Genomic DNA, 22,500 nt, shown 5'->3' with positions numbered 1-22,500 from the left:
ATTGTTGTCATTATTCAGGCCACTTTTTCCCCGGGCAGGCCTTGGGTAAGCGCCGCGCCGCCCTTGAGGCATCCAGGAGGGTGTCAAAACCTGAAGGTGTTCAAGCATTAGTAATGTTGTTGTTATATTTTACCATTGCAACTTAGAGGGGGGAAACGCCACGTGTGTGTCCGTATGAGTGTGTGTGTGTGTGTGTGTGTGTGTGTGTGTGTGTGTGTGTGTGTGTGTGTGTGTGTGTGTGTGTGTGTGTGTGTGTGTGTGTGTGTGTGTGTGTGTGTGTGTGTGTGTGTGCACAAGTGTGTGTACATGTCTCTCTCTCTCTCTCTCTGTGTGTGTCTCTCTCTGTCTCTCTCTCTCTCTCTCTCTCTCTCTCTCTCTCTCTCTCTCTCTCTCTCTCTCTCTCTCTCTCTCTCTCTCTCTCTCTCTCTCTCTCTCTCTCTCTCTCTCTCTCTCTCTCTCTCTCTCTCTCTCTCTCTCTCTCTCTCTCTCTCTCTCTCTCTCTCTCTCTCTCTCTCTCTCTCTCTCTCTCTCTCTCTCTCTCTCTCTCTCTCTCTCTCTCTCTCTCTCTCTCTCTCTCTCTCTCTCTCTCTCTCTCTCTCTCTCTCTCTCTCTCTCTCCATGGAGTAGTACCTAATCAGTACTAAACAGACCAGAATGAGCCGTGCCTGTGTCCTTGCCGTAACAGGTTTGCTAGAAAACTCGCGTCAATAACCTGAAATTTTTTAAGTTCTGGAAGTGGCAACACAGGGCCGTATCTTTTTATGGCTGTGTTCTGGTAGTGGCGCCTCCACCTCTTCTTGTTACAACGCAGTTTTTTATGCTCTGTTTACGCTTCCAGTACCTGCATGTGCTAAGGATGTCTGTCCTTTGTTGCAATTGCCTCCACCCTCAACACCATCCATCCATCAGGGCTGCCTCCAGATAGCCTTTTTTCCCCGAAGCTGCAGTAAATGTGGCAGGCAAGGTCGTGTTTCCGTGTGCAGTCGTCTCACATTTATACGAAACCCTGACAAGATGCAGTGGTGCGTTATGTGCCTGTGAAGTCTTGTATCCCTTGGCACCAACCCCGCTCTTTGGGCACCTGTCCTGCGTGCCTCAGGAATTGCCAGGGGGACGGGGGCGTGGTATGTGGAGAGGGAAAAGAACGATTTGAAGTGTCAAGCACGTAAGCTAGCGTGAATATTTACAGTAGCTTCGGTATTGAGGTGGAAAAGAGGGAAGGAAATAGAGAAAAAGGGAAAGGAAAAGAGAGTCTTAATAATGGACTGTTCGGCCGCCTGTCCAGACACTATCAGGGAGTTGGTGCATGGCGTAGTGGATAAAGTGGTGAGCGTGGCATCGGGCAGACGTACACACGTAGGTTCGAATCCCTCCACGTACCGCCTTGAAACTATGCCAAATGGTTTAAAGTTACTTACATGTCACCATGATACCCAGTTTCTAGGTGGTTACACCAAGATGCGCTTGGGTGGTGATATGGGCCCTAATATGGGTACCACTAAAAATAAAATTGCCTGCGCCACTAATGGGTGGAAGCGCTTCCTATACATACTCTTCAAGTATACTTTCAGGAGCTCTAAGCCATAGCATAAAATATAATTTCTTTGGTAATGACAAATATAACCAAGTGTTTATATCTCAGGTATTTGATATAACAACATAAATGTGTCTGTTTATTTTGTCCTTGCAATACAGCGTCATATTTTCCGCGTCTTTCATTTTATCAGTGTTGGTAACGATTACTTTTAGCCTGAAGGAGTTTGAATAATAGATATGAGATCAGAAAAAAAATATTGCTGGTCAGATAGAAAAAAAAAAGAAACGGTTCCAGTCTCCGTGGCCAATTTAATTATGGGAGTGTCTTGATATTCCTTTCATGAAATTGCCTGTCCTTTTTTTTATGTAATAGCGGCTCTAGACAAGGGCAGCAGAAATTGAAGAAAAAAAAACACCAAAGGTACCAATCCCTACGGTAGACAGAGTGAAACAGTCCGAAAATACATTGTAAAGTTTTTTGAAACCTGAAAAGGTCGCAGGAATGGGAAGAGAATAGGCTGAGTTCCAGAACTTACCAATGAAATGGATGAAGGACTAGACAGAATGGTGACAACATGGAGCAAAAACATAATCAGTTGCAGAATTCATCAATAAAAGGAATGAGAGAGTCTGCTAGTGAAGGCGATGGAAAAAATGACAGTACTGGTTAACTCTTGTATTAGAGAAGTTAACAGGACAAGGGTGAGTGGAAGAAGTATGGAAGTGCTAAGTAGTATGGAAATAGCAACAAGTAGTATGGAAGAATTACTGAAACGGAGAGAATAGAGATAGAAAGAAGTAAGAGCAGAATCAAGCAGCGTTCCGGAATCTACCAGTGGAACCATGCGTGCTTTGGGATCCGAGGGGTCTCCAAGCGCACTGGTTCGAATCCTGTCCACGGTCTGAGTGCAGGTTGGGCTTCCTCACTCAGGGCAACGGTTTCCTAGCGGGTGGGCTTTGAGATAGGAGGTACCCTAAAAAGTATCCCCTTTAGCCCATAAATTCCCGTGAGAAGCCCACACAGTATAAATAAAAAAAAAAAAAAGGAATGAAAGAGTGACGCCACTGATTAACTCTTGCATTACCTAGTGAGTTGAACGGAATGTTGACAGATATAAGCTTGAAATTATGTGCATCAAGGTTAAACCCATTCAGTATAATCTTTTCTTTTACCTTACTGGGAATTAAAAAAAAGTTGTAAAAGGTTCACATGAATCACAAACTTTTGACATTCATACACACAAACATAATTAGCCGTTTGAGTTTTTTTTTTTCTATTTGCTTTCTATTTTTACTGGTGGAAAAATGCCACATGATCTGGTCAAGTTCTGTTGTTTTCTTTCTTTTCTTCTCCTCCTTCTTCCTCCTGCTCCTCCTCCTTCTCCTTCTCCTTCTCTTTCTCCTTCTTCTCCTCCTTCTTCTCCTCCTCCTTTTCCTTCTGCTTCTGAATTTTCTTGTCATTCTGTTGTCAAGTGTTGTTGTTCCTCTTATTATTCTTTAGATTTTTATTATGATTGTTGTTGCTGTTCTTGTTACACTTCTTCTTTTCTTCTTCTTTTCTTCTTCTTTTTCTCCCTGACAGTTACTTTTGATAACCCAGTAAAGCACTTTTTTTTTATCATTATCATCCCTAATCATGTCTTTATATTCTTGTGTGTGTGTGTGTGTGTGTGTGTGTGTGTGTGTGCGCACGCGGGATCATGTTGCCCAGAATATCACTAATCATCTGTTATCAACAATTTATCTCCTTGTTGAAGTTGATTTTTTGACCGTGCCTATCTCACTCCAGTTATATAATATGAGAGAGAGAGAGAGAGAGAGAGAGAGAGAGAGAGAGAGAGAGAGAGAGAGAGAGAGAGAGAGAGAGAGAGAGAGAGAGAGAGAGAGAGGCAGACAGACAGAGAGAGAGAGAGAGAGAGAGAGAGACAGGCAGAGAGACAAACAGGCAGGCAGACAGACAGAGACAGATAGACAGACAGACAGACAGACAGAGACTTAATGAAAAATATGCAGTATACATACAATACCTACATTACAAGCAAGCAAATAAACAGACAGAGAAGGACTTAGAGACAGACAAACAGACAAACATGCAGATAGACAAGAAGACTCAGATAATGACCTACAGACTCACAGAAAAACAGACGGACAAAGACATATAAAGATACATGCACACGTACACACATATACACATACAATTTCCTGAAGCACAGATAGAGAGACAGGCTAACAGACAGGCAGGCCAGCGCTTATGAAAATACGTCTCACATGCTTTTTACAGTCGCATGGAAAGCATGAAGGGTATTGCGCAGTTATTATGACGGGACAGAGAGAGAGAGATAGAGGGTGGGGGAGGGAAGGGTTGTGATGGAAGTAATGGAAGGGAAAGGAGAGAGTGGAAAGATCATGACGCGAAGTGAAGCAAGGAAGGCGTGGGAGAAAAGGTGATGGTCTACCGTCTGTCATCTTCTGTAGGTATTTGTGAGTTGAGCTTAGTCAAAAAGGAGCTTTAAGAGAAGATTAATCTCTTCAGTGCCATGACGCATTTCCATATTCATTCTGGTTATTATATGGTTATCTTTTACAGCTTCAGAAACTTATGTAGGGGATCAAAATAGTGAAGACTGTAGCCATTAATCTTCTGACCTCCATAGACCTTTCCTAATGTCAATAAAATAGTGTAATCGGACATAAATCTCAAGATAAGAATGTGTTCCAGTTTTGAAAGGATTAAACAAATAGAATAGGAAAAAGAATAAAGAGTTCAAGCTTGATAAAGTTGCATAAAAAAAAAAACAGGAATTCGTTCTCAAACATGGATGAAAAAAAAAAACTCAGGGATCATATTGTTTGTGTCGTATCAATAAAGTTTTAAAAAGCTTAGACATGTGAGGATAGTGATGAATGGTGGACGAGTGGAAACAGGTGCGCATAATTATACAGGGACTATTAAATGTAGGCTTGGCTTGGTGGCCTCTTGCAGTCTGCCTTACTTTGTTATGTTCATATGTGGTGATATTACGGCAGATAAGCTGAATTAAATGCCTGAGTGTGTGTGTGTGTGATGCGTTGGTAGTGTTGTGACGCCAAGTTGTCCAGTGCCTATGTGTTGTAGTAACTGATAGCCATGGTAGTGATAAGAGGGAGAGGAGGATGAAGTAGAGGAAGTAGAAGAAGAAGAAAAAAAAAAAAAGAAGAAAAAGTGAAGTGAAGTGATTATAAAACTTCTTGCTTGGCGCCGCGACAGCTATGGTCATGTGGCGCCAAATCAGAAGGAAGTGAATAAGGACAAGGAGAAGGAGAATGAGGAGCAGGAGGTAAATAAAAAAGAGTGAACGGTTTATTGGATTGGCACCTGGAGATATCAGATGTACATACGTAGAAGTTAGTTTTTTGTTGTATTGTACTTGTAAGTAAACTGATTAAGAACAGCAAAAATGTAAAACTGATAAGGAAAACACACACAAATTCCACATATTTGTTTCCTGGTAGAAAAAAAAATAAAAATAAACAGATAAAGATAAATAAAAGAAATAAAAAGTTGGTCAGGATAGGGTTTTATAATTGATGACTAATGATATCAGTCTATAATTAACAAAACCTGATCTACAGTTAATCAAAGCCAGCAAGGTAGCCATATGCAATTTTCTGCGCCATTGATACAAGGTAACTGCTTGCCCAGTAACTGGCATCGCGCTGGACTGAGAGCTTTCCGTGTGCGGCGCCCTGAGAGGCATCTGTGAGAGTTGGCGTGGAGAAGGGCAGCGTAGGAGAGGTGACGGATGACAGTGGCCCAGGTGACAGTGTTTCTGACGGTGAAGTTGATGACAGTGGCGCCAGTTACCGTAATACAGGTGGCGGGCGTGGTGGAGCGGCCTTCCTGAACTGTCTCTTGGCTTCCTGGCGCCTCGTGGACAGCCTCGGTCAAGACATCGTGTCGTCACCAACAGCAAGCTTCAGATGACTTTGTTTGTGGTGTTCTGTGTTGCATGATCATTTTGGATACAGGTTAATGGGTGTAATAGAACGGAGGAGTACTAGTAGATTACCAGGAAAGACAACCATGCAGGTTTCTATAATGAAATTGAGAGACAAGAGGACCACAAGTTTCGCGAACAGCTAATGGCGTGGAAAAGACGGACAGCTGCCACATTGGATGTCTCAACGGTTACAGCACTCGCCTGTTTCTTGTTTCTTTGTCATGGAGATGTTGATGTGTGGAAGTGATGGAGAATTGTGCTGCTGACATGACAGGGCTGCATAGGGACGCCGCTCATTCCCTTCACTGCTAAACGATTATTTTTCAAACACGTACATCTTTTTTCAGACATATATATGTACACAGCAGATCCTTGATGGGTTCTGTACCTTAGAAAAAACAAAATTAACCTTTTTTTTTGTTTTCTCTCTTTTTTTTTTCTTTTCTTCTATCTATCCCTTGATATACTGTTTACCCAAGGCTCTTATTTACTTTAGTCATTTAGCTTGAAAAAGAAAAAAATGAGCTTCTTTTCCCTTCTAATGTTTCTTCTGTGTCCATGTAAACTTTTTTTCTCCACTGCTGTGAATGTCAACAAAGGATGACTGTACCAGAAGAAGGTTCACTAATTTGCCCTTGTTCCCAACGACCTGCGTGAGTGGGCGTGAGTGCACATGTCCCTGTCTGGATGTGTGAGTGCGTGTACTTGCTGGGCGCCACTCCTCGCCTGCTTCTCTGCATGTTTGTTGGTGTTGATTGGGGATTATGGAGTCCTAGTTTATGGTGGAGTGGTGGTGGTGGTGGCAGGTAGGGGTGGAGATGCAGTCCTACACAAAGCAGACCTTCGGCGGGAAGTTTTTCTCTTCGCCTGGAATAAACACGGTGAGATTTACTGAAGGTTCCACGTATATCCACTTTATTTGTCTGGTATAAAGAGCAAGGCCGCCTGTGCCTAATTGTGCCTCCATTTTTGAGCACGGCACGTGGGAGACTGTGTGACGCGCCGCGCTGCGTTACGGATTGTGTGACGCGGGGCGCTGCGTTACGGAGTCTGTGACGCAGCGCGCAGTGTAAACTGACTGCGTGACGCCGCGCACTGCGTTAAGGACTATGTGACGTTGCGCGCTGTGTTAACTGACTGTGTGACGCCGCGAACTGCGTTACGGACTATGTGACGTTGCGCGCTGTGTTAACTGACTGCGTGACGCCGCGCATTGCGTTACGGACTATGTGACGTTGCGCGCTGTGTTAACTGACTGTGTGACGCCGCGAACTGCGTTACAGGCTGTGTGACGCAGAGCGCTGTCTTAACTGTCTGTGACGCCGCGCACTGTATTAACTGACTGTGTGACGCCGCACATTGTGTTAACTGACTGTGTGACGCAGCGCGCTGTTTTACATGTCTGTGTGGCGCCGCGCGCTGTGTTACAAAGAGAGGGAGATATTACGCTATAAACAACAACTGGTTACGTATCCGAATGCGTATTGGAACATATCATTATGTGTCCGAAGACAGAGTGGAACATTCAGTTATATAACCGAAAATGAATAGTGAAACATTTGGGTTCGTAGTTAAAGATCTTGGTAATGATTTGGTTACGTATTCAGAGGTGCGCTGGAGCATGTGGCTAATTGCTCCGAAGTATTCTATTACGTAACTGAAAATCGACGGAGAGAGAGAGAGAGAGAGAGAGAGAGAGAGAGAGAGAGAGAGAGAGAGAGAGAGAGAGAGAGAGAGAGAGAGAGAGACCCCATAATAAAGCTGCCTTTCTTCTCTTTACAGATGGCTTGCCGTGTTACCTCGACGATGCAGAAAGACTACCAAGGTTGCTTAATGTAGCGCTTGTTGAAAGGCTAGTCGCTACACACAGCACTAGTCACCGTTGCCCTCCACCCACACACACACACACACACATACATACACATTCACTCTCCTTTGTGCCAAATTACCTCACCGCTGTCCGGCTTTCCACAGCACCTCACAGTTACATCCAGTCACCCGCACCACTCACCCACTGAGTTACAAGCAGATATCTGAGACTTAGTTCCTTACCCCCTGTTCATCCCTCGCCTCACTTGAACCTTCGAGTGTCAGTTTCTTTGTGTTATTTGAAGACTTTTCCTGCTGCTTCTCTCGAGGACCCGTGCCAGGCAGCCAGCGCCTCGCCCAGCCCAAGGAGGCTCTCCCCAACCTTCACCTCACAGGTTAGTGCAGTGCGTATATACGTTGTACCTTCCTTCCCTCAGGCATGCCGGCCCACCCAGGTAAGGTGTGCTATTCGGGACTTCCCCGATCCTGTATAGGTATTTTAGTTCAGCCAGGCGACGCAGGTGTAAAGGAACGGTGTTCTTGATATTGTCGCGTTTGTATGAAATTGTTCTTGCTTCTGAAAATGGTCTTTAATATCAAAGCCACCAAGGTCAGCGCTTTGTAAATAGATAAGTCACATTATTAGTGCTCGTAAACACAGATATTGTCAATTATTTTTTTCCTCACTTGCTCTTGACTTATGAAGCACAGTTTTGTGAGTGCATTGTTTATACGTTATCATTCACATTGAGGAGAAGGAGGGAGGTAGAGAGGGATACAAGTATCATGCATGCGTTTATTGAAATATCTCAACAAAAGTTTTAGAGAGCCAAGCATTCCCTGCCTCAGTCGTCCAGAGCGAGGCTGGCTCATCCATTCACGTAATCAAAGAGATGAGTGAAGCGGAGTGGAGCTGATGAGTGGGAGTGCGATAGACGTGGACTGAAAGAAAAAAAAAACATTGAAGCGCTGAATGTGTGTCTTTGTTGTGAGAGGCGGGGAGAGAATGGGCGAGGAGAACAACGAATAGGAGGAGGAGGAGGAGGAGGAGAGGGAAGAGGAAAAGGAAAAGAAGCACTACCAGATGAAAAAAGAAAATAAGGAAGAGGAGGAGGAGAAGGAGGAGGAAAAATAAATAACATAAGACAGCAGAGAAAGGAAGGGCTTAAAAGGAAAGGAAAGAAAGAAAGAGAAGGAAGGAAATAAAAGGAGGTAAAAGATGAAGAAAATACTAAGCGTGGAAAAAGGTAATGGTGATAAGGAAGAAGTATAAGAGAGTGCTGGAAGGAGGAAGGAAGGAAGTGACAGGGTTTGAGAAATTTGATGATAGACGTCTTGGGATAAAAGGAAGGAAGAAAAGAAAGAAGGAGAATAAAGATGTACAGTGGAACCATGCGTGCTTTGGGGTCCGAGGGGTCTCCAAGCACACGTGTTTGTTCGAATCCTGTCCACGGTCCGAGTGTAGGTTGGGCTTCCTCACTCGGGACAACGGTTTCCTAGCGGGTGGGCTTTGAGATAGGAGGTACCCAAAAAAGTATCCCCTTTAGCTCTTAAATTCCCGTAAAAAGCCCACATGGTATAAAAAAAAAAACTACAAGAAGCCATCAGACCAACATGTGGTAATCACTACAGGGAAGATTCCTACTAATTTCCACCTATGACTTAATTAAACACGCAGAAATTAACATCAGCACAAAAAAATAACAAAGAAAGTAGAACAAATAAATTCCTTGTCGTCATTCATTCATTTACTATATTTATTCCCGTTAAATAATCCCACTATGGAAGCTTTCTACTAATTTCCACCTATGACTTAATTAAACACGCAGAAATGAACATCAGCACTAAAAATAACAAAGAAAACAGAAAAATCAATCCCTTGCATGACGTCATTCACTCATTTACGTTATTTATTCAACATTAAAGAATTAAAAAAAAAGCTAAAAACATTCATGACTTTCTTAATCATATTTCCTATGCAAATTACAGCTTCATAAAACATAGAACGTTTTTTTTTTTTTCTTTTCTTTTTTAATGATCATCAACGTTTCCTTCCTTTCTATCCTTTCATTTCTCTCTCTTTCCGTTTTATCTTCAGTCTCTCCTTTCATCTCTCCTCCTCTTCTCATCTATGTCATCTTCCATCTTTTTACTCTTTCCTCCTTTTTGCCTTCCTTTTTTTTCTTCCTTCCTTTTAACCTAAGTCGTCTTCTTCTGTACGACACCTTTCATCACATTTCTCAAATAATATCACCTCTTCCCTTCCTCCTTCCTTCATACTCTTATACCTCGTCTTTATCACCAGCTTCTTTCACTCTTACACAATATTTTCTTGCAATTTTACTTCCTCCTTTCATTGCTTTCCTGTTATTCCTTTCTTGCCTTCTCTTCCCTTCTTCGATACCATCATAGAGAGAGAGAGAGAGAGAGAGAGAGAGAGAGAGAGAGAGAGAGAGAGAGAGAGAGGACTTGTGACTAAAAATAACTATGAGTAAAATGAGCAAGTAATCATTTTAGTTAATCAATATATTCAATGTCAGACCTTCCATGTCATGCTTGGAGACTAAAAAGCAGCCTGAGATGACGTGCAAGATTAGCAGAGGAGAGCGAGTGAGAGAACCAACTGTTATCTTTTCGTGTTGGGAGTTGAGTTTCTATTTCTATTTCTAATAGACCTATCTCGATTATGATCATACTTTAGTGGGAGTTGCAGTTTTCAAGCGTGTTGTCTTGATTCTAGCGGTATTTTAGCATGAGTTCTGCCTCAGGAAAGGAGAAAAAAAAATAGGTGTAGTAGAAGTTGTAAAAGTTTTCTAGTGTGTTTTCATGATAATAGTGAGTTTCTTTCTCTTTTTTGCAGCATGAAAAGTAAAAACACTCTTGCCAACCTGACTAATCACTTCTTTGACCTTTGAGTATTGTCTTAAGAGAACAAAAAACTGGTTAAGAAATAGACAATAGTTAACTAGGAAATAAGTTTGGAGAAATATAGTGATTAGGAGCATGACTTAGTTGAGAATGGACTTTACTTAGGAGAAAGGTTTTAGTTAATAGTCTTTAGTCAGCTAAGGAATAGATTTGTCAGTGGAGTGGACGGGGTCACGTACGCACCTAGGCAGGAATGCCAAGGCGGAGATCATGACGGACACTTGCCTGCATAAATCGTGTTCCTCTTGACGCTGTGGAGACGTGCCAGGCTATAGGGAGGGATGTAAGTCATAGCTCTGGGTTTAAAAAAAAGGACTTTGGAGCGTCCAGTAACTAGGGACCTTCTTTTTTCATCTGTCTATTTATTCATTTGTATATTTATGTATATATTTATTTATTGACTATTTTTCTTGCTTTGCGTGGGAGGCGATTCAATAAAGTAGGGAGGCGACTGTACATTGCAGTGATAATAAGTTTGTACTATTGCTATTTTTTATGTAAGAGTGGTTCTGAATTCCAAAAATGGTGTAAAAACATTTTTTACTGAAAGTGCCACTCTCATAGGAGAATTGGCCCAAAGTGAATACCCAGAAATACGAGAGGTGTCTTGGAGTCTCTCTTTTGAAGAAGTTTAAATCAGAGATAGTAGAAAATACAGAATCAGGCATGCAGAAAGTTCCAGAGTTTATCAGTGAGAGAGAGAAATGGAAGGAACACTGTGGAAGTATCGGTTAACTCTTCCACTGCATTCAGTTTGGTTTTACATTAATTTTTCCTTTGTAGTTCGGCCCAACTGAAAAATTTTCCTGGCCCAGAAAGAAAATTGAGTTAAATTAACCACAGAACATCCAAGACGAACATTTTCCGTGACGCTTGTGTCGCTTGTGTCTGGAACACTCTTCTGGAAAAGGTCGTGAGTCGTGACAAACCGCAAATTGAGCAATATTCAGAGACACAGCGACGTGTGTGTGTGTGTGTGTGTGTGTGTGTGTGTGTGTGTGTGTGTGTGTGATGGAACACCTTTTCAAGCAGCGGCGCCTGCCAAGAAAGAGGACGCCTTGCCAAAACGTGGAAAAGGGCGAGAAAAGTAAGAAGTGAGGGAAGAGACAGGCGAGGCGGAGGGAAGCATCAGCGCCAGACAGTCCTGAGGCATATGTGTGAGGGCGCAACTCAGAGTGTGATAGCAAACAGCCAGCTTTTGCGCCGCCACTGCGAGAGCCAACGAACCAATGCTCCACAGATGCAACATGCCGACTTTACAATCCCCGCGGAAGAGTTACAACAGAAACAACCAATTTTTTGCGCTACCACAGAAGGGAGGCTACTAACAATTACTCAAACTCCACAGATACAACAAGCCAGCCATTCTGAGCCTCACAGAAGAGATGCACCAGACCGTATCATATTTATAGGTCAAATACGCACATAAAAAGCTTTGCCAAAACCTGCCGTGTGAAAAAAGAGTCCAGAGGATTACGAAGGATGGTAAAACAGCGACTGATCTTAAGGTTCTGTCTAGGTTTATCTGTTACGCTACTCTGCACTGAATACTAATAAAAAAAAGTATAGAGAATATAGAGAAATATTCGAGGGAAAGTTACCTAGATGTTTCTGCAATATATAGGCGCTAAAACTAAACTTAGGAAACTTTGATCTCACTCCAAGATTCCTGCCAGTGGTAAGCTTCTACTCGTCATGCTCTCCCTCTCTCCTCTGGTCTGTAAACTCAAACTTCTCAGCGTCTTATCTCGAGTATACCATTAAACCCTTCTATACTGGGACACATTTTTACCTTGAATTTTGGGTGTGATTAGACTATTTTACTGACTTTAGCAAGGGTCTATGGAGGTGAGAAAATTAACGGTCACAGTGTTCACTATTCTAATCCCCACATAAGTTTCTAAAGCTGTATAAAGTCACTAAATAGTAACCAGAATGAATATGGAAATGTGTCATGGTACTGAAGGGATTAAGAAGCCCTAGTGAAAGTTGTTGGAATTTTAAGGTGTGTTTGCACGATGCTGATGATAACTGAACAACGATCCAGCATCATCAACAGATAAATAATTAGCTCTTTGATGTTCTTGATACTAGTCCTAACCAGCTATAGTGGTGAATATTGCGGTTTATGAGAGTGTTTCCATGATTCTAGTGATACATAAACAAGAATTGACCGTCACCGTCAGGAGAAACACTTGCCTCTGCCTTTATAAGTAAGATTCTTATGCTAAAGATTATCATATCCCTTATTCTTTTGATGTGGATATTACCATAATTTTAAGATAGTTTAACAAGAACACTGCAGCATTAGTTAGATGATTGCTCTTGAAAACTATAATTACCATCTCCATTAGCTTTAGAAGTAACTCAGTGTGTTTAAATATTTATTCGCCTTAAACACAGCTTCTGTTGGGATTTAATTGACGTATTTGGGCATCTTCAAAGGTATTTTCACGAATTTACTGATAAATTAACCATTACAATGCGATATGCACTAACATTAATACATATAAGCATCGACAAGAGCTAAGGAGATAAAATAAGAATAGATTTTGCAATTTATAACTAGTAAAATATATGCAGGTGACTGTAAAGCAAGGAATGACGTCTGAGAGTAGTTAGTAATTAAGGAAAGGTGTGCCAAATAGTGGTAAAAAGAGTTAACAAGAAATCATTATTAGTAGGAACATAAAACTCATTATGGCCCAACTAACCATCTCTGTGACCTTTGAAAACATTCCTGATGGGAAAACAAAGTGTGTCAGAGTAACGCCCGTATTGAGAAACACCTTCACCTCTCATTAAGACAATTATTCAGTCACACACACAACTAGCCGGGTTATCAAGAAAGTTCCTCCTTTTGATGAACTAGAAATCTTGCCAATCTATCACCAGAACCATGAAAATATTCTTAACCCCTTTAATACAATGACGCGTTTTTATATTAATTCTTCTTAATATCAGGCAATTTTATACAGCTTCAGAAACTTATGTGGAGATTGAATAGTGAAGACTCCGGACAGTAATCTCCTCACCACCATAGACCCTTCCTAATGTAAATAAAATAGTCCAATCACACCCAAAACTCGTGGTGGAAAAGCGTCCCAGTACTAAAGAAGTTAAAAACACGAGTATCGTCATCTGGAGCCTTTGGAAAGCGGAGATGGTAAGAGAGAGAGCAAAATGTTTCAGAATACTGGCCTAAGAGTCTGTGTCTGGCGGCCCGTGCTTCCTTCCCTCCTCTGCTCCTCCGCATACTCCATTTAGCACGCTCAAATTTTGCCCCTAATGTTGCCTGGACCGAGCCGTCTTGTTGCCAAGTTTCCCTTAAAGTTGATGTCCCTCGTGTTCCCCTGAAGCTGCTCGTCCTCGTCGCCCTCTTCCTCCGCGTACTTGCCTTTGTCCTCTGCCTCGTCCTCTTCCTCGTCCTCGTCGCCGCTGTCGTCTTTGTTATGGCTGTTATTATTGATGATGATAGTGACGGTGAGGGTGATGATGTTATTGGTGGTGTTGTTGGTGATGGTGGTGATGTTGGTGGTGCTGGTGGTTCCTTCCTCATAACTTTTCTCGTCGTCATTCTCCTCCTCCTCCTCCTCCTTCTCCTCTTCCTCTTCCTCTTCCTCTTCCTCTTCCTCTTCCTCTCCTCCTCCTCCTCCTCCTCCTCCTCCTCCTCCTCCTCCTCCTCCTCCTCCTCCTCCTCCTCCTCCTCCTCCGACCTGTCATCATCAGTATCATTAGACTCAGACCTACACTCTTCACCACACAAATTTAAACTTAACGTGAGTCAAAGTGAAAGAAAAAGTGGCTTTCTTTGCGGGTGACGAGCAGCCAAACAGTCCAAACCACGCCAGGCCACTCCAGCTGCTTGCGTGTCACAGGCGATACTGATACTCACTGCGCGAACACACACACACACACACACACACACACACACACACACACACACACACACACACACACACACACACACACACAGGCCTATCCGAAGATCGGAAATAATGAGCTCTGAGCTCGTTCCGTAGGGTAACGTCTGGCTGTCTCGTCAGAGACTGCAGCAGATCAAACAGTGAAACAGTGAATCACACACACACACACACACACACACACACACACACACACACACACACACACACACACACACACACACACACACACACACACACAGAGAGAGAGAGAGAGAGAGAGAGAGAGAGAGAGAGAGTGCAATGAATATACAGCCCATCATAAGGGTTTGGTGGAGAATGACATTGCATATACTCCAAGTGTTTAGCCAGGATATGATAAACGCAGAATATCTATGACATATCTACACAATGACACAGCACAGTAGGGTAGTGGAGGCAGTGACTGAGACCATGCAGTGAAAATTTCCCTTGCCTCAGCTGAGGATGGGACAAGATCATGCAAGAATAAACACAGCTGGTAAAAATTGATACCCATTATGCAGTGAGCTTGTCCATTAGCATCATTATTACCATCATCATTAGCGTGTCCGGACAACAAAGAAGACAAACACTTTTGACTCATCACTGCCACTAGCGAACACTCGAACACTGAAGAGAGGGAGGGAAAGGCAGAGGAGAGGCTGCGTGATGCCGGCGTTGTGGTGTCGACCTTTCGCTCATCATGAGAAGCAACACCTCCTTACTGACGTTATTTTACCTCGGAGGGTCTTTGTGTGGCACTGGGAGGGTATATAGTGAAGGAGGGGGAAGGGGAGCTGGAGAAGAAACGAGAGTCCTTGCAAAGTAGGAAAAGGCGGAGTGCTTGGACTTCGCGTGTAGGTGAGTTATAGCATCGTTTAGGCAGGAAGGTTGTCGCGTCGCCCTCCTGCACGCCACCTCTGAACTGGGGTGAGTGTCCTGCCCACGTGTGAAGACTATCCGACCTCAGCGACACAAAGGGACATAGGCTTTACTCACTTTAGGGCTGTTTTTTAAAGCCAATAAAGATGATTAGTTGATTTTCCTTGAGTTTTTGTGATTGATAATGCAGAATACTCGTTGAACTATTACTGGAATCACGAAAATGTCCTTGAAAATTTCTATTACTTCCACTGCAGCCTATTGATACTTAGCTAATATGCAGAACACTGACACATTTAAGGATTCGTGTCATATTTCTATCAATCCAGAAAATTTGCGTGCCATAAACTTCACATTCTGACACCGAGTAAATGGTGGATTGATTTTTTTCCACGCCGAGCCAGAAAGTTTGGGTCAGTAGGGGCAGACACCCTTCCCGCCCCGCCTTGCAGCTCGACGCCACACCTTTAAGCCAGCCACGCCACAGCTGCAGGCGGGGCGAGGCGGGGCGGGGCTGAAACGACAGTGCTAGCTAAGGGTGGTGCTGATGCCTCGGTGTTCCCTCCTTCCGTAAACACGTGACCAACATGCATGAGTACGGTGACGAGCCCACGTACTCACCTCCGATGACCCCACCCTTGTGCGCCCACGCCCCTCACAGCTACGTGTGTGTGTGTGTGTGTGTGTGTGTGTGTGTGTGTGTATGTGCGTGTGTGTGAGCCTCCAAGGTCAGCACCACCCCAATCAAGGTCAGGATGAGCCGCCCCGCCCACTCCAGCTGGGGTCAATAACCTGGCCACGGTGCGCTCTCCTCAGCCCATCCCCACCCACCCGCACACCCAACGCCCAGCCAGCTACCCAGCCAGCCAACCTCCGTCCCGTTCCGACATCTGCACCGCGCCACAGCCTCCCCCTCACGCTGCAGCGCCGCATCACTCAGGCTATCACGGCGCTGGGGCGTGATGCATTGACACAACCAAACACAGATGCGTCTTGTCAGTGAGTGAGCCACGCACGCTGCACGCCCTCACCACCCACTGCATCACGCCGCTCCACGCTCCATCAAGGCACTTTGTTTCACGCTATTTAATCACTCCAACCATTACACCATGCCGCTTCATGCGTCACTGCGACACATGCAACTCACACAGCTCCACATCACGGCACACCAGTCAAACACTATTCCAAACCATAACATACATCATGAAGGTACACAATACCATATAGCACTACACTACGCCATACCACTCATTATCACCATCATCATCATCAGCACCACCATCACCATCGTCAGGTATACATTGCAAAATAAATACTACGACACCTACCCCACCTACCTCCCTCAGCAGCCTATCTATTTCAGTTCACAGGAAGGAAAACGTAAGAACAAGAGAAATTATCCTCTTCAGTACTGACACATTTTCCACCTTGTGAGTTTTGTGAACGATTAGACTATTTTATTGACATTAGGAAGAGTCTAAGGAGGTCAGGAGATTAATGGCCACAGTCTTCACTATTCTAATCCCCGTACATGAGTTTCTGAAGCTGTATAAAATCACCAAATAGTAACCAGAATGAATTTGGAAATGCATCATGGTACTTCAGAGGTTAAGAAGACAAAAATAAGCTGCAAGAAACCACCAGCAGGCCTATAATATATGTGGCGCTTCCTGGATAAGACATGTCTATATCTGTATCCATCAATCATTCACCCCAGCATCTTATCTCATCTCCCGGTCCATGGGTCTCTGTCTCCTCTGCCAGCCTTTATCTCTATTGGCATATATCATTCTAATTACATCTATTACAGTGCACCGCTTGGTCATGCCATGCCACGCCACATACCCAACTGTTATGTAAGACGTGCGCAGTTTTCTCTCTCTCTCTCTCTCTCTCTCTCTCTCTCTCTCTCTCTCTCTCTCTCTCTCTCTCTCTCATATTCATATTCATAGATAGAATGATAGATAGATAAATAGAGTGGATAGATAGATAGATAGATAGATAGATGAATACATAGATAGTTACATGCATAAATAGACAGACTGGTAAATAGATAGATAGATAGACAGAAAGATAGACAGACAGATAGATAAGCAGCTAGTACACACACACACACACACACACACACACACACACACACACACACACACACACACACACACACACACACACACACACACACACACACACACACACACACACCTTGCAGTCCTACACAAATATAAAACAACCACATATATGTCACAGCAGCACACCACAGCCCATCACCTCCCATATGACACAGCACCTCTATATTCCACACCTCAAGGACACACCGTCAGTATTCGACCCGTGTCCACACCTGCAAATGGGAGATTGGTCTGTTTCTCGCACCCTTCCCACGCAGCAGGAGGGCAGTGAGGGTAGAGAGATAGAGAGAGAGAGAGAGAGAGAGAGAGAGAGAGAGAGAGAGAGAGAGAGGAGGGGGGGGAAAGAGGAATTTTCATGTATTCTAGGAAGACAGGATACGTGTATAGACTTTTATGGTTATGTGGTCATTGGCATTATGATATTTCTCTGTCTGTCTGTCTGTCTGTCTGTCTGTCTGTCTCTCTCTCTCTCTCTCTCTCTCTCTCTCTCTCTCTCTCTCTCTCTCTCTCTCTCTCTCTGCTTGTCAAGAAAACTAGCTAAGAATACGAGAAAAGGAAAGAAAAAGAAGCGTTCTCAATTTTTCGTTCCCAGAGAGCCGAAGAAAAGAGACAAAATATAGGCTAACTTAAGTAGTTCCGGAGATGACGCGATGGTCTTTGTCCGAGCCAGTCCTTCACCGACCCGCACATCAGGGAGCCCTTTGTTTTGTCATCCTATTATCATTACATCGCTGCCTCGACTTCCACTCAGCCTGTTTCCTTCGAAGACGCTGTTGGTTCGCCTTGAGAGAGCCTGTTGGAAGCTGCTGTGCCCTTGAAGTCACGCCGTGGCCCCGTGCTTGTCTCGTGTACGTACATCCGCGGCTGGCTGCTCTTGTTTCAACATCCTCCTCCAGCCTCCTCGCACGCTGCCCCGTTCTCCCCGACCTTTTGCGTCTTTGTCTTCTGCCTTAAGAGAAACTCAACTGTTTGGACTTCTTTTCTTAAGCGTTTTGGGGTTTCTTAAGGAATGTTTTCAAAGACCATGAAGCTTTAGTTAGGTTCTCACAGATATTTTCATTTTCTTTCTTTCTCAATCACTGTTCTTCAATACATCTTTCTTCAATCATGTTACTTGAAATTTCCATCTTAACCCCTTCAGTACTAGGATGCATTTTTACGAGTTTTTTTCTTTTTTTTTTATAGGTAGATGATTTTATTTGCATTATGAAGCGCCTCTAAAAGTCAGAAGATTAATGCACAGTCTTCACTAATTTAATCCCGATATAAATTTCTGAAGCTGTATGAAATCGCCAAATAGTAAGCAGAATAAATATGAAAAGCACGTCATGGCACTGAAGGGGCTAAAGTAGTTTAGTCATAGATAGGGAAAAATAGAATAACAACTAGTGAGTTCCAGAATTTGCCAGTTAAAGCAATGAAAGACTGACATTTGCTAAGCACTGGAAAATATATTCTCCCAGTTCACTTTTACGTAGTTATGTAAGTGTTTGTTAACATTTTCACGGTACTTTTAAGGTTGTGAATTTTTGGATATCGCAGTGAGAGTGTTAAAAGTCAAGATAAGGTGTGGAGGGGGTTCGGAACACTGGCATTAACGTGTTGTGTGAGTGTTGTGTAATTGGGCGTGTCTCCCGTAAAGGCTTAAAGTGAACGTCAACACAATATGTACACTCAAGTCTTGGCTGTGGCTGCTGCACGGGACCTTGGTGGCGGACTCTTTGCTTTGTCTTATTTTAGGAAGGACTTTTACGTGTGCATTTTGTCCTGGGAAGCCCGTGGTTAAGTATTTATTTGTCTATTATTATTTTACATGTTGATTAATTGTTTAAAAGCTCTTTTTTTTCACTACAGGATTCTACGGGATTGATAACTGTTTTCTCCTTGTAAATTTCTCTCTATTACAATATTCTAAATGAGTTTTGTAGTGTTCCAATCATTCTAATAATAAGTTTTATATTATTATCCTTCACATGACAATTTTTTACATTTTTGTACCAGTCTTCTAAATCATTTTGTACCTTTTTTTTTTTACTATTTACTAATATTTTTTTTTCACATTCACATTTATAATTTGCAGTCATTTTTTTTTTTCTATTTCAGTCTTCTAAATGACTTTGTAGCTGTTCTGCTGCTAACCAACACGCTTAAAGACGTTGCTTATATAATCACACAAGTTTCAGACATTATAGTATAGTTATATAGCGCTGGTTTTATTCACTAATTTTTTTTTTCCTCATCTTTCATATTATCACTCTTTTTTTTATTATTATTATTACTTTTACTAATATTATTATTATTATTATTATTATTATTATTATTATTATTATTATTATTATTATTATTATAGTAGTTTACATTATTCCTTTACCGTGTTTTGATGCTGTTAATATTTTTTTTTCTCACACATGACCATTTATAAGGTTTAGACACTTTTCAGACAATCTCTTATTAATTTTTGAATACATTTTTCATGCTGAAGTCTCTTAAACATTTCTAGCGATGATAAAAGACAGAATAAGACAAATAAGTCCGTGCTAACATATTTTATTTATAGTGCAAAGAACAACTTGAACTCTCTAAAATTCTTTCCCACTTTCTTTTCAGTTCCTCCCCCATCTACGGCTGGTGAGTGTTGATCAACGTCAATTTGTACATTTTACCTCCTGTGTTAGCTGTTCATCGTATATCCTCTTGAAGGAAGCATTAATATTTCAACAAACTATTTCTCACACCTTTCCTTTATCTCTTGATTGCCTCTTGGGTCATGAAGTACAAAGTGGTGGGAGGAGGGACTGTGAGTGGGGGGACACGAGAGGACGCGTGGGCTGCAGCAGGTACGGCTGAGAGAGGGCTCAAGTGAAAGGCAACACTCGGGATGCCAGGGGATGCAGAATATACGAGTACACAATTGTCGATGTTCAAGTGGGAGGGGAGGTGGGTGGAAGGAGGGACGCTTCGCTGCGGGAAACTCCCTGTGCTATTTATACTCGGGCAATTAAGATGACCTAGGGCTGAATAAGACTGGCAGAGGAAGAAAGAGAGAAAAAAGTATTGGCTCGTGTAGTTGTGCGCATCTTTGGGAGAATCTCTCACGCAATACAGGACGTCTGATGTGGCTTTTTTGTGAGCTGGTTGATGTATGTATGTGTGTGGTGGTAGGGGGTGCGAGAGAGAGAGAGAGAGAGAGAGAGAGAGAGAGAGAGAGAGAGAGAGAGAGAGATTGACTAACTGACAGACAGGGTAACAGATTGACTGACTGCTTGATTGACTGACTGACTGACTGATGGCTTGATGGTTGGAGAGACTGATAAATAGAGAATCAGACGGATTGACAGACATACAGACAGGCTAAACGAGTGACAGATGGACGAACGGACAGACAAACCAACAGGGAACAGAGGGACACACACACAAAAAAAAAAAAAAAAAACACATGCACATTATCTTTCCAAATATTCAATGGCACGAATTTTAGACTCATTAATACCACCACCACCATTACCACCACCACCACCACCACCACCACCAATAGCGAAGCAAATTCACGTAAGGTCATGGGAGGCAGGAGGTCATACAGGAATCAAGCTCAGGATGATGCTACAAGACCTGCCGGCAGCTTCAGTAGTCACATAAGCTTACCTTCAAATCAGGGTGCTTTTTTTCCTGCCTCTGACTGGAACTACTATATTTACGTTTTAAACAGTGAGATCGAACAGCGGCTGCGTAAATATCATGTTGAGGTGAATTGTGGCTTAGTTGACATTCAGCGTCCGAGTCAAGAGTGAGTAACTGTTTGGTGTTAATCGCTGGTAAACTTTCACTATTTGCTTTTACGGAGGGTGATGAGTGTACAGTTTGTTGGTAACGGAAGGTTGATTTGTCGCAGCGAGAAGCGAGGCGAGGCGAGGCCCTTGACTGCCAGTGACAATATGACGCGTGTTGCTGCGTGGTAGTTAGTTACCTTGCCTGTGTCTGAAGTGCGTGTTTTTTTTTTTTTTTTTGTATTGTATTGAGTAAAAATAGAGTTGCCATGTTTCTGTCCTTCATCATTGTTCATTTTTCCTTCTGTTTTTTTCCCACTTTTCCCTAATTTCATTTCTCTACTCTTGTCCCTTCCTCCGTAATTTATTAAGTAGAAATAGAAATACAATTGCCGTGTTTCTGTCCTTCATTTTTCGTTCTTTTTTTCCTTCTAATCTTTTCCACTTTTTTCTTCATTTCTTCCCTCTCCCTTTCTTCCTCCTCCGTAGTTTTTTCTCTGTATATTTCTTCCCCCCATCATCATTTCCTCCATCTTTTCTCTTGGTGTTTCTTGGTTTTAGAGTCACTTGGATTGTTGACTGTATCATTCATTCCCTTTTCCTTCATTTCTTCCCTCTCCCTTTCTTCCTTCCCCGTAATTTATTTATTCCCTGTATATTTCTTTCCCCCACCGTCATTTTTCCATCTATTCTCTTGGTGTTGCTTGGTTTTAGAGTCATTTGGATTGTTGACTGTATCATTCATTCATTCTGATTTCAGTGGTCAGTTTGCTTGTGCCAGCGAGCAGTGATGTCCTGGACTGCCTTTGACAATGTGAGATTTGCTGCCTCTTTTGACTCACTCTGCCAGATTTTAACTGAGGAGAAACAGAAATAGAGTCAATAAAAAAAAAGCTGACCTTCAATTACTATTTTTTTTTTTTTTTTTTGTGTGTGTGTGTGTGTGTGTGTGTGTGTGTGTGTGTGTTTCAATGTTCAGTGTCTTTCAAAATTTCTGAGCGGCAAAAGAAAAACAATCACTAAGAATTAGAAAATGCATCATTCACTCATCTTGATTTCAGTACTGAGTCTCAATCGGAATTGATGATCGACAATAATTTTCTTGTAAGTTATCCTGACATTTTCATTACTTTTTTTTCATTGAATGGAAAAAATTGAAATATTGACTTGAAACTTTGAGTCGCTTCATCGTTCACTATTTTTTTTTTCTTATTTAGATTAAGTGGTCAGTGTGTTTCGACGTTATTGACTTTAAAGTACAGTGTGACGCGTTGGTCCGTGGCGTTGGTTCGTAGTCGTTATGTATGTGAGTTAATCTGTCTGATTTAACTGTATAAATGTATAACTACAATCGCTAGAAATGTTGAACCCTGCCATTCAATAATTTTGATTCCAGTGGTCAGTCTGTTTCGAAATTTTAATCTAAACTTGCTCCACATTATCTCGTCACGCTTGAGGAGCCACGAGACAGTATTCCTCAAAGTAAATTCTCGTCTTATGTTATACAATTCAATGTAATGAAAGTTGTTAGTGAAGGCCATTCCGGTTT

At 42.5% G+C, this 22,500-nt stretch overlaps 1 protein-coding gene and 1 long non-coding RNA gene across 4 annotated transcripts in view; one reads left to right on the top strand and one right to left on the bottom strand.

Annotated features, from left to right (window-relative positions):
- Positions 1-22,500, top strand: part of LOC123517678 (sodium-dependent phosphate transporter 1-B-like) — a 177,565-nt gene that overhangs the window by 60,337 nt on the left and 94,728 nt on the right. For both annotated transcript variants that reach the window (XM_045278013.1, XM_045278011.1), the window contains exons 3-4: positions 7,299-7,720; positions 19,795-19,815. The gene's annotated coding sequence lies outside the window, so the exon portion shown is untranslated. The remainder of the gene's footprint in view (positions 1-7,298; positions 7,721-19,794; positions 19,816-22,500) is intronic.
- The window catches only part of LOC123517682, a 22,307-nt gene continuing 7,919 nt past the window's right edge, over positions 8,113-22,500 (bottom strand). The window contains exon 2 of one of the 2 annotated variants that reach the window (XR_006678536.1): positions 8,113-8,267. This is a non-coding gene — a long non-coding RNA (uncharacterized LOC123517682). Of the gene's footprint in view, positions 8,268-21,583; positions 21,809-22,500 lie in introns of those variants that run through there. The other variant, XR_006678537.1, reaches the window with a different exon arrangement.

Source organism: Portunus trituberculatus, chromosome 42 (assembly GCF_017591435.1).
Source record: "Portunus trituberculatus isolate SZX2019 chromosome 42, ASM1759143v1, whole genome shotgun sequence".
Taxonomy (NCBI): domain Eukaryota; kingdom Metazoa; phylum Arthropoda; class Malacostraca; order Decapoda; family Portunidae; genus Portunus; species Portunus trituberculatus.
This window is presented reverse-complemented; position numbering and strand designations above follow the sequence as displayed.